The sequence below is a fragment of the Rattus norvegicus genome, chromosome 20, assembly GCF_021556685.1.
Source record: "Rattus norvegicus strain SHRSP/BbbUtx chromosome 20, alternate assembly SHRSP_T2T, whole genome shotgun sequence".
Classification (NCBI taxonomy): Eukaryota; Metazoa; Chordata; class Mammalia; order Rodentia; family Muridae; genus Rattus; species Rattus norvegicus.
In genome coordinates, this window is record NC_141553.1 from 29,252,693 (window position 1) to 29,264,200 (window position 11,508).

At 53.6% G+C, this 11,508-nt stretch overlaps 1 protein-coding gene across 2 annotated transcripts in view; it reads right to left on the reverse strand.

Moving 5' to 3' along the window:
* Chst3 (carbohydrate sulfotransferase 3) overlaps positions 1-10,183 on the reverse strand; it is a 37,249-nt gene extending 27,066 nt beyond the window's left edge. The window contains 1 exon segment of one of the 2 annotated variants that reach the window (NM_053408.3): positions 9,712-10,183. The gene's annotated coding sequence lies outside the window, so the exon portion shown is untranslated. 2 annotated transcript variants of the gene reach the window in all.
* Positions 10,184-11,508: the final 1,325 nt, after the last annotated feature.

Consider the following 11,508-nt stretch of genomic DNA (forward strand, 5'->3'; position numbering starts at 1 on the left):
AGCGTTGAGGGGCTATAGGACTGTGGGCATTGGGGGACTGTGGGCATTGAAGGTCTCCAGGAGCCCAGGAAGGGCAGGCAGGCAGGTAGGCAGCAGACAGAGATGTAATGATGTCAGGTTTTCCCCCAATGACTCAATGGTTGTCCTAAGCTATGAATAGTGAACTTTATACTGTGGCCTCCAGGCCATCCTCCCTTCTGAGTTGTCCTGGCATCTGTCCCTTGTCACCTCTCATTCTCTCTGCTATGGAAATTCACAACTACAATCTCTTTACCCTGGCCTGGGCACAGCCTCAGCCAGCCTCAGCCAACCTCAACCATGTGGAGAGACTTAAGCACAGACAAACCCAGGGAGCCAGGCCTGTCTCTGAGTGCTCAGGGCTGAGTAGCCTTGGGGAACAGTTTGCTCGTCTGAGAAATGGAGACCCTGCTAGCAACCTTGATAGGTTGAATGGAGGGAGGTTGGGGGTGGGGGGGGCTTAGTGAGGACACCAAGCAGCAAAGTATGTCACACCAAGTATGGTATCTAAGGGGAGCTAAGGTACAAACTCAGTTTACTTCTAGCTGCCTTCAAAATTCATGAGACCCAGGCAGGGTGGCATATATCTGCAATCCCAGCACTTGGCAGGCAGAGGCAAGAAAGAGAACTGCCAATGTTCAAGGCCAGGTTGGTCTCTGTAGAAAGCGTCTAGTCTAGTCAGAGCTCCACAGTGAGATTCTGCTTCAAAACACCAAACACACACATACACACACACACACACACACACACACACACACACACACAGTTTCCAGTTCCCAACAGCAACACACACACACACACACACACACACACACACACACACACAGTCTCTAGTTCTCAACGGCAACACACACACATATGCACACACACACACACACAGTCTCCAGTTCCCAACAGCAACACACACACACACACAGACACACACACACAGTCTCTAGTTCCCAATAGCAACACACACACACACACACACACACACAGACACACACAGTCTCTAGTTCTCAACAGCAACACACACACACACACACACATGCACACACACACAGAGACACACACAGTCTCCAGTTCTCAAAAGCAACACACACACACACACACACACACACACACACACACACACACACACACACACACCTGTATGTAAAGCAGCCCACCTTGCTTGACGCTGTGTGCTAAGCACAGCACTAAGGGTTTCTACAGAACATTTTAGCGCTGGTGAGGGCCATAACCCATGCTTCTTAAAGGAGACCCGTTAAGCTGACCCCAAAGTGCTATCCTGTAGTCCATAGGCATAAACACAGATCTTTACTGCTGCTGGGGTGGTTACAGTGGCTCTAGCCATCCCGTGTCCTCTCTTGCAACAGAGCTCGGGTGCTCACTGCCTGGCCTGACCCTGGGTTCATTCCCCGGGACTCACAATGCTGACTCCAGCAAGTGATTCTCTGGCACGCACACACCAGACAAGAAAACAACCAAGTAAATAAGCAAACAAACGCGTAATAAACAAATGTGTAATAAAAGCCTTTACATCTTATTCTCACACATGCTCTATAGGCTGAGTTCCATCAGTGGGGACACTGAGGCACGGGAAGGTTCGGCGGTTTGGCCCTGGTCACGCTGACAGGAAGGGTGAGCAAGGCTTCCGAGGCAGGCAGGTTGGCTTAGAGCCTGCAAGTATAGCCACGCTCCACCTTGTCTCTTCTTCCTTCTTGCATCCTGTGAACAGTGCGGACGGGTTGCACTCCTCTTGGTCCCTACACCATATCTGAGCATCATCACCCCTATTTTCCTAGAAGGCTTCCTGCGTCCTTGTCCCAGCAAGACTCAGAGGCAATCACTGATGTCCCTCTCATCTCTTTTCCAGAAGGGCCTCCCCCTACCACCGGTTCATCATACATAGTGTTGAGTAAGATCAGATGCTGGGTCCCTGAACCCCAAAATCTAGACCTACAACTTCTGAAAGGACAAACTGGGGGCTGCAGATGGAACCCCAAAGCAAGTTGCTCCTCTCCACTCTGTGCCTCAGTTTCCTCAAAGAAACAACAGCCTCAGAGACCTGCATTGCCTGGAGCTCAGGGGTAGACCCTGGAGAGGTTGCCTGAGCATCTACAGAGAGGAGGGGACTGGACATTGAAAGCTTATGGGGTTGAGCAAAAAGCCTAGAGAGTAGCCAACCAGGAGCCAGCAGCATGGTGCCAAGAGGCATGCTGGGTAGGCAGGGATAGATGGAGAAGCCCCTCTTGGGTTTCAAGTCCAGTCTCGGGATCCTTGCCCAGATCCCACTAGGTAACAAATACGTCAGATGTCTGGGGATCTGCTCTCCCTGTCATTCTCCAATGTTCCTATTCAGCATGACCTCCGTTTGCCTCCTGGGGTCATCCTGGCTTGGATCACCTTAACACCTCTGCCAGCCACTCTTACAAAGTCCTACTTCACATCTACAGCTCTTGCCTTCTGTACTCGGGACACAACGTGTTCCTTGATGCCCTGGACAGTGCTCTGCACAGGGACACAGATGAATAACGTAGGACAATACTGTCATCAGAGTCACTACCCAACAGAGCCGCTGGCCACAATACTAACAGCCGCCATGCTGTGGGATAGTGTGGACATGCAGGTTCTGTGATGGGAGCCACCCAGCTAGACTTCCAGGAGAGAGTGACACGAATGCCAGAGGGGAAGAGGGATGGAGGGGGTGCCCTGGACAGCTAAAGAGGCTGTGGAGTGCAGGCTGTGCCCAGGAAATGAGGGGAGCTTGAAACTGCAGAGAGGAGATTGTATACGAACTGAAGCAGCCATGTTCCACAGCTCATAGGCCAGGCAAGCCAGCCAGGACTCGGCACTGCTCAGATGACCATAGGGAAACAGGCTTTGGTTTGTCCTCTCCTCCTGGCTCTGAAAGCCTCTCCTATAGATACTAGGTCTATAGCTAGAGATTGCTGCATGATCCGAGATGCCGGCTGCGGTCAGCTAGTGGATGCCAGGTCAGACTCAAAGAGTCAGAACCATATTTCCTCTTGAGGTGTCCTCAGAGACATGTGACAGCAACCTCCTGGATCCAGCCCCTCAGTTTGATGCTCAGGTAGGTTCTGGCCTCCACAAGCTCCGTTCTCTGAGTACAGATGTATGAAGACAAATACACACCTGTGACTGTTTGGTTTCAGACCCCAGGACAAGGGATTGGGGTGCATATTTCACACATCAAAGCAGACCTGGCCTCCAGGTTCTCCCTGGATCCCTCAGTCCCTATCTGGCATACCCTGACTCCAACCCTGAACTTTCCAGCCCAGGGGCTGCTCTGTCCTTCCCCTAGAGGCTTTTCCCTATATAATCCAGACGTTTTGGTCTCCCCTCACCCATCTCCTTCTCTCTCTGGGCGTAAGCTCTTTCTCTTCCCTCTCCCCACCTTCTCTTTCCCCATGGTGACTTCTCTGGCCTTCCCTGGTCGTTAGGACCAGTGAACTGGCCTAAGGGCAGCTTCTCAATAAACCTGCCTTTCATATATTCTAGTCTGGCTGGAACTGGCACAGTTCACTGGTGGAGAAATAACCTATGGTAAGGCAAAGATCAGTCAGCTTAACAGCCATGAATGTGGTGAGGCTCAGCCTGGAAGTGGTGGTGGTTCCCGTGACCAGCTCAGGAGCTTCCTGGGATGCTACTGAAGGCAGGCGGGAAGAGTCGGCAGTGGTGTTGACCTACCAACTGTTGCAGCTTCTAGTTCCTGTGGGCCCTGCCCTCAGACATCAATGTAAGGTGCAAAAGGAGTTAGCTTTGCCAACAGACCAAGGGAGCTCCATTCATTCTCAGAGGAAAGAACCTCCCCCTCCCCCTGCCCCTTGAGACACTGGACTTTTAGGTTTCTCCCTTGGAGTTTCTTCAGACTTTGGGCATCTGCCCTTAGCACTCAGACTCTGGCTGTCTCCAGAGAAGGAGCTGAAGACCACAGCCAGCCAGCCGGCCTGTGGCTGTGTGCTTTGAGCTGTGAAATTCTTTGTTGAAAATTAGAGCAGTTGCAGCTGGGGGGTCGGGGGAGGGGGAACTGCGGGGGAGTGGAGGGGAACATTTATTTGCAAAATGTTTCCTTGGCTAACACTGCTCTGGCTCAGGCACCCCAGCACTTTCCAGGATCTTGCAGATGGTGAGGCAGCTGGAGAGGAAGGGAGACAGGGAGGCAGGGAGGAGGATGTATGGATTGGGCCAGATGACAGGTAGAAGGGAGCCGGCATGGACACCTAAAAGTGCCCTATGTGGACCCTAGACGAATACAGAAAGCACAGCAGCCCACAGAGGCACTGGTGCCATCTAGGCTGTAAGCTTGTGAGCTCTCTTTCTCTGTCTCTCTGCCTCTGTCTCTGTTTCTCTCTGTGTCCCCCTCTGTGTGTGTGTGTGTGTGTGTGTCTGTCTGTCTGTCTGTCTGTCTGTCTGTGTTTGTCTCTGTTTATCTCTGTCTCTTTCTCCACAGAGTCTCATGTAGCCTAAGCTGACTTTGAACTCTCTTTGTTGCCAAGAATGATGACCCTGAACTCCTGCACCTCTTGCCTTTTCCTCCCGAAATGCTGGGATTACAGGCATGGGCCACCAAACCCAACTGTGAGCCTTCTTATGGCCCAAAACTAGGCTCAGAAGTCCAGAATGTTCCAATGGGAACAGGGGCTGCAGCCCTACCAGCATCCGGCCTCTCGGGGTTCCCTTGCCAAGCAGAGAATCCCGTGTTACTCTGCTTTTAAACTGCTGCTGAAGGAATTCCACTAACCCTCGGAGGAGCTCACTCCTGCGTTGCGTGAGCTGCCAGTGGGAGGACGTGATCGTGTTCTTAATAAATTCTAGTTGAGGGTCCAGCACAAGGATGTGATCCCATAGTGGAGAGTCAGGCCCCAACCAGTGTAGCATACTGATCCAGCATCAATGTGGGGATCCTTGAGATGCCTTGTGCCCTCAGCTCTATAAAGAGCCAGCACAGGGTGTGCCAGAAAAATGCCAGGAATACCACATACCTAGCATACGCTGTGGCCAGTTCTAGCCTCTGCTTACATTGTAATTCACAACACCCAGTCACACTAGGGTTCCCAATCCCCTCTTAGAGACAAGGAAGGAGGGCTCAGAAAGGTTAAGTACCCAGCCCAAGGTGTTCTTAAATATCATAATATCATAGTTTGCCTTTTTTAAATGAATGTAGCCTTGAGGTTATGGGTCTGGGTTTGTAGCCAATTGTGCCTATAAACGATTTTGGAGTATATGTCTCGTGCTTACTTAATATTCTATGTGTGCAGCCTACAAGGCTGCAGAATGGGTCTGGGGAGGGAGTTCCATGGTTGACAGTCTGTCTAGTGAGTGTGTAAGGCCCCGAGTTCCATACCTAACACCAGAGGAGAAAACTGCAATCATGGAGGAGAGGACACCCCATAACTCCCTTCCCCAGCAGCCTGGTACAGCTGTACTGAGCACTCTCAGGCAATGCCCCTCTCCCGGGCTTCTGAAATTTATAGACCCAGCTTGCATGGCCACACGAAAGAGGGCTCTGGGACTCTGCTTGGCCCTGAGGCAGAGATTCTGAGCAACTTGCCCTCACCTAAAGACCACATCCATTCTTTCTGAGTCTGAGCTTGCAGTTCATCCTAAATAAGTTGCAGCTGCCGCCAGAGGTCAGCTATCAAAGATACGGAAGGTCCCCTAGTGCTTGCACTCTGAGGAGCCACGGGCAACCTCACACCTAAGGCCCCACCTTGGAGAGATGAAAATTAACGACAGTCCATTCACTCTGAAGCAATGTGTAAGATGCCCCAAAGCTGGTTAAAAATCCCGCTGTCCTTCATCCCCGGGTCAAAGTACCAGCCTTCCTCCCAGACCAAGAACTTACCCAGAGAGTCGAACCGCAGCCCCAGGCTGTCCTTTATCCCCCAAGTGCTGCGTGACCCCAACCACCAACATCTAGCACAGCAGTATGGGACTGGCTTGGCCAGGATGTGCTCCCTGGCTTTTGAGGTCCCCAAAGTCAAGGAGGGAGGGCTGGGCAAGGAGGGACAGGCATAACTTTTCAACAGTCCAGGCTGGCCCCAGAAGTGGCTGTTTACTTGTGACCACCAAGAGAGGCTGAGTGGGAAATTTGTTTGTTGGTTTTCCACATTTCCTCCAGACTTTCCACAGGTTCCTCAGGACTCTGGTGATGAATTGCCCAGAGTTTAGAGAAACCCTCAGTGCTGGGGCACACGGCCATCTTTGTGAGAAGGTGGCAGCACTTGGAAGAGCCAGGCAGATGCTGGTGAATCATGGAGAGGCTCCAGTGGCCAGTTCCTCCCTCCACTCTGGCTGGGGACCAGGAGCACACAGCGAGGGTTGGGACAATGGAGACAGAGGTGCCTGAGCTTGCAGTAAAGGCCAACACCCTGCTCCCCACTACCCACACCCAGCTGTGGAATCCACAGACTTGGAACAGACAGGCAACTTCTTGTCCTATCTTTAGGCTTTAGAGAAGAAAGGGTGATAGATATCAGTCCTATTTAAGTGCGGCTGCCATGACTTCCTGAGCCATCTCTAGTGGCTAAGAAGCCCTCCATGTAACCTCCCAGCAACAGCACCCAGTCACTCCCAGGCTTCATGTCACTTGATAACATTCCCAGCTGCCACCTTCCTTGGGTGTCTGGCACCAGGATGGGCCTGGAGGTACAAATAGGACCAGCCAAAGTGCTCTATGGGGTGGTTCCCATCCCCCACCTTCCTCTCTCTCCATCCAGCATCCTCTCTCTCCACTCTGCCAAGGAGGGGAAGAAGGCTCCTGGTGTCCTGCAGCTAGGACTCCAAGGCACTTGGACTCCACCCGGTGAGATTCCGTTAGATGGGAGTGGGGGTGTCTGCTGAGCTGCATTCACTCAAGGCCTCTTGCCTCCATTTAAGGGTACCTACTTTTCTCATATGATAGATATCATATGAGAAACCCTGGATAGCTAAAAACCCTGCCCCTCCAGGGGTGACTCTAACCCTCGGAGGTTGGAGGAATAGGACACCAGGTATTTTAAAACCCAGATGCCCAGCCTGGGCATCAAGCCGGGGATGCAGAGCAGTGTGGCTACGGCACCCTGGCGGTGAGCTGAGGCATCTGCCCTTGGCCGTCACATCCTCTTCTGCCCCAGGGGGTCAGACCTCTTACACTCTGTGGGCCCTGTGTACAGAAGCGCAGCTGGGGACAAAGTGAGCCATTACGATCCTCTCCCTGAGTTGCCTAGCTCTGCCCCACCTGTCCTGTCTGATGATCCGAAGAGTCCAGCTCTCCAGGGCACATGGTATGCTGAGAAAAAACGGCTACGGCCGTTCACCAGGGAAGTGGCCGGTTAGGAATAACTTCCTCAGACAATAGTGTCTGCTATGGATGGGGGACAGGGGAGGAGCATAGGAGGGGTAGATGACACACAACCGTTAGAAGGGACAGTTTTCGCCATTCGCTCTGCAGCTGAGTAGGGCATTGCCTCTCCTGAAGTTTCTGTACCGTGGCCCTGCCCTCACACCCAAAGCCCCAGCTTTCTGCCTGCAGAGCCACACTGCAGGCTCTGGCTAACACGATCCCCAGAGACTGTGGGGGAAAGAGGCAGTCAGAGCCAGCTCAAAGCAATACCAGTGCTTCTGCCTTGCTGCTGACAGCCTATCCAGACAGGCTGGCATGGTGGAGTCACCACAATTCTGAAATCAGACTCTCCGGGTTCAAATCTTGGCTTGTTCTCTTACCAACTAGGTGACTCTGAAAGATGTTTAATTGTTCTGAGGCTTAGTTTCCCATCTGTGAAAAAGGAGGGGGATGGAAATCCTAGAGAGACCTAATGGCTCTCGGGGACAGAATCTGTGAAGTTCCTGACTGAGGAAGACATGAAGAAGGTGGAGAGGGGCTAGGAAGGGGCTGGTATTCTACCCAGAATTGGAGGTGGCCAAGTACAAAGCCCTCCTCTCTCCTCTGGGACCACAGACCTGGCACTACCCATGCATCCTGGCATTGAGGGCCCTGGAGTCTACACCCCTGCTAGTAAGTATTCTTCAACAACTGGCATGGGGACTGACACATTTCCTCCCGGTGACAAGCCAGGGCCACCCTCACATCTTTGTGGACTCTCAGTCCCAACTGCTGGCAGCCCCAGTTCCAGGAAGAAGAAATGTTTCTGTCCCTCAGAGAGCCTCACACCAGCTGGCACAGAAGAACAGACATGGACGCTCTGCACCGGAACTATGACCAACCCCCTCTCACAGATGCAGTCCTGTGCTACCATCAAGTCAAGCCCCTGCTGGAAGACACAGCTTCTACTGGACTCCTGTAGCCACCTTTCTCCAGCCAGGTCAATAGGAGCCAGCAAGAGTACACAACCCGTCCCAATTCCACACGTCCCAGCATGTGCCCACTGACCTTTTTCCTCCACTAACTCACCTGTGCCCATGGTGAGGGTATGGGAGGATTAATGGAATCTACTTATACTGTCCAGCACAGAGCTCCTCAAGTCTGTCAAACAGCACACAACCCCTCCAATCCTATTCCTTCCCCCATCGTAGCCACATGCTGAAATGGAACCTTCCTCTTGCTCTGGGGAGGGAGAGGTAACCTTGAGGCACTGTGGACTCAACACACACACACACACACACACACACACACACACACACACACACACACACACACACACACCTCCCAAGACACCAGGCAGGGCTCCCTGCAGCCAATGAGGCCTTTTTTTCTCCAAGAAGACCAATGCTAATTCGGCCAAGGCTCCCTGGGCTCCACTCAAGGCAAGTCCATAATTCACTGCCTGTCCCCCCCAATCACCAGCGACTTACTAAGACCGTGTGCCCTGAACTACACTAGTCCCAATATCCCTGGAACATGCCAAGACACTACAAATCAGAAATCAAGCAGACATTCTGGTGCAAGACAGGCCAATAGGCCTGGTTTCTCCCTGACTTGAGTCTCAGCTCAATCCGTGGCCCCATTTATATGGCCCCGAGCTGAGATCCCCCATGGAAGTTCCTCTGAGGAAGCACATCCGCCAGGGGGAAGGGTCTCTGCTTCCTTGCAACGCCCTGTCACGGACACCACGCAGATGTCAGGCGCAGCACCAGCACATACGCAGCCTTTTCCTTACAGCTTGAAGACCCCAGTGCTGAAGAACTTTAAAAGTTTCCAAACCACTGGCTCGGGTTTCCCCCATCTGCCTCCGGAAGGGCTGCACATACCCAGACACATCATCCACACACCGAGTTTCCACCGAGTTGCTAGCCCGGGAGAAGTGACTTTAATGTCTGCTTCTTCCTCCCCGTTCCTGGGCCTCAGTGGGTCCCAGTCACAGCTTCCCAAAGCCCAGGCAGCTAGTAGTCCCCTGCTATGGAGTTTGGGGGCTCCGCTTCAATGTTGGATGGAGCTGCGAGGCCAGCAAAGAACCCAGCCTGGTTTAAAAGTTCCCAACCCTGGCTCCTAGGGTCGTTCATTTCAGAGTGTGTAGGACGGTCGGCGTGAAGGTGCTGAGATCCTCGCTTGTGGCTTGTGCGGTGACCGGGCTGTGGGTACCAGGCAGATGGCAATTTGGCAGCGTGGGTCTTTCCCCGCGCAGGGAACTCCCCTCCCGCCCTCCGCCAGTCCACTTCTCCTCTAAAAGTTTGGCGCGCGCTCCGGGACGCGGTCGGCACCCGCTTGGGGCCCAGAAGGCGGTGCTGGGACGCGGGCACCCCACTTACCCCGACCAAGCCTCCTCCTCCCGGCGGGCGGATCCGACTCTCCGGAGGCCGGCGTCCAGCCCGGGCAGCATCCGCCCCCAACTGCGCTCTCGGTTCAGAAGATGCTGGGGCCGCGCTCCCCTCGGCGCCCACTCTGTGTCCCCGGCGAGTTCGGGGAGGGAGGCGCGGCCGGGCTGGTCCCTTCACTGGGCGGGAAGCGGCGCCAGGCGGGCGGTGTCCCAGCTGCAGGGGAACGATCCGTCCTACCCACGATTCCGATCCCGCTAGCGGCTGGAGGCGGCCTCCTAAGACACAGCCAAGGCTTCGGGAACCCCTCGCCTCTCCGCCAAGCTCCCCGCCTCACTCCACACGCGCACCCGGCAACTTGGGGACGCTCGGTGAAGTTGGCGCGGCCGCCCACCCGGCCTCTCAGAGAGGATGGAGGAGGCGGAGGACGCAGGAGGAGGGAGGAGCCGGGAGGGAGGGCAGCAGCCCCCCTCCCCGCCCCCCTGGGAACCTCACTCTCCTCGACCCCTCTGAGGGCCTTTGTTCCCGACGTGGCTGAGTCCCCGGGGGCCGCCGGGCTGCAGTCATCCCTACCCTTGAGGACAGGGCTGGGAGGAGCTCCCAGCTCCGGGGAAGGGAGTCCGGAGGCAAAGCTTCTAGGAGAGTTGTCCTGCCCGAGCACCCCAAAGCTGCTGCCCACGCTGAACGTGAAGACCTTGTCCCTCTGTGGATGCTTCCTGAGATTTTGAAAAGCCACCACACTCTTTACAAGTTACAGCGACAAGTTACAGAAGTGTCGTCTGTGCTTTCTCACAAAACCCCCAGGGCGAGATGCACGAAAGGTCCTCACGAAGAAGCAGAGGGAGCTGGAGCCCCTTGTCATTATCTTAAGATCCCCTTGGACTGCTGACACCCCTGAGGTGGCGGTCATGTCACTTCTGAATGGCGATGAGTAGTGGATGAGTAGTGAGTGGTGCTGGGTCTGTAAAAGGACCAGTTTGCTAAGACCGCTGTAAAGGGCTCAGTGTTGAACACAAGCCAAACTTGAGGTTCTATGTTCCAATTCTGGTGATGCAGCCTGTCCTCGAGGCCTCCCAGTACAACTTTCTTCCTCCTGGACTTCCTAGCCCTCTTCCTCCAGCTAAATTCAGGCCTAAGACAGCCCTCTTGACATTTCTTTGGCTTTTGTAAGGTTTAGAGAAAATGGCCAAATTGTCTATAAAGGAGAAGTAAGAAAATATAAAAAAGGAACCTTACACATTTCTCCTCGACCCTGCTCTGTCATGCTGAACATTTATGTCAGTAGAAGACATTAACAGACTCAGGCAGCCAGATACAGAGCCAGACAGAATGGACAGTGGGATCTAGGTGGCTTCAAGAACTTCCTCTCAGGTCCCTGATTAGAAGGTTGATACAAATCTGCCAACCTGTTGAATAGCAGGGGCCCTTCATTGCCATGTGAGACCTGCAGCTAGCTTTCAGCAGGAAACCCTCACTGGCAGACCCAGCTCACTTCTGGGGACTGATTTCTTGGCTCCCCTTTTCTTTCTTTCTTTCTTTCTTTCTTTCTTTCTTTCTTTTTTTGTTCTTTTTTTTCCCGGAGCTGGGGACCGAACCCAGGGCCTTGCGCTTCCTAGGCAAGCGCTCTACCACTGAGCTAAATCCCCAACCCCGGCTCCCCTTTTCTGATAGACTCTGCCAGTCACCAATCTCTTCTACAAGTCTGGAGTTACACGCACACACACACACATGCACCAACTCTACTATGTCTGTTTGTCTGACATGCTGTGAAGATGATCCATTGACCTCTGT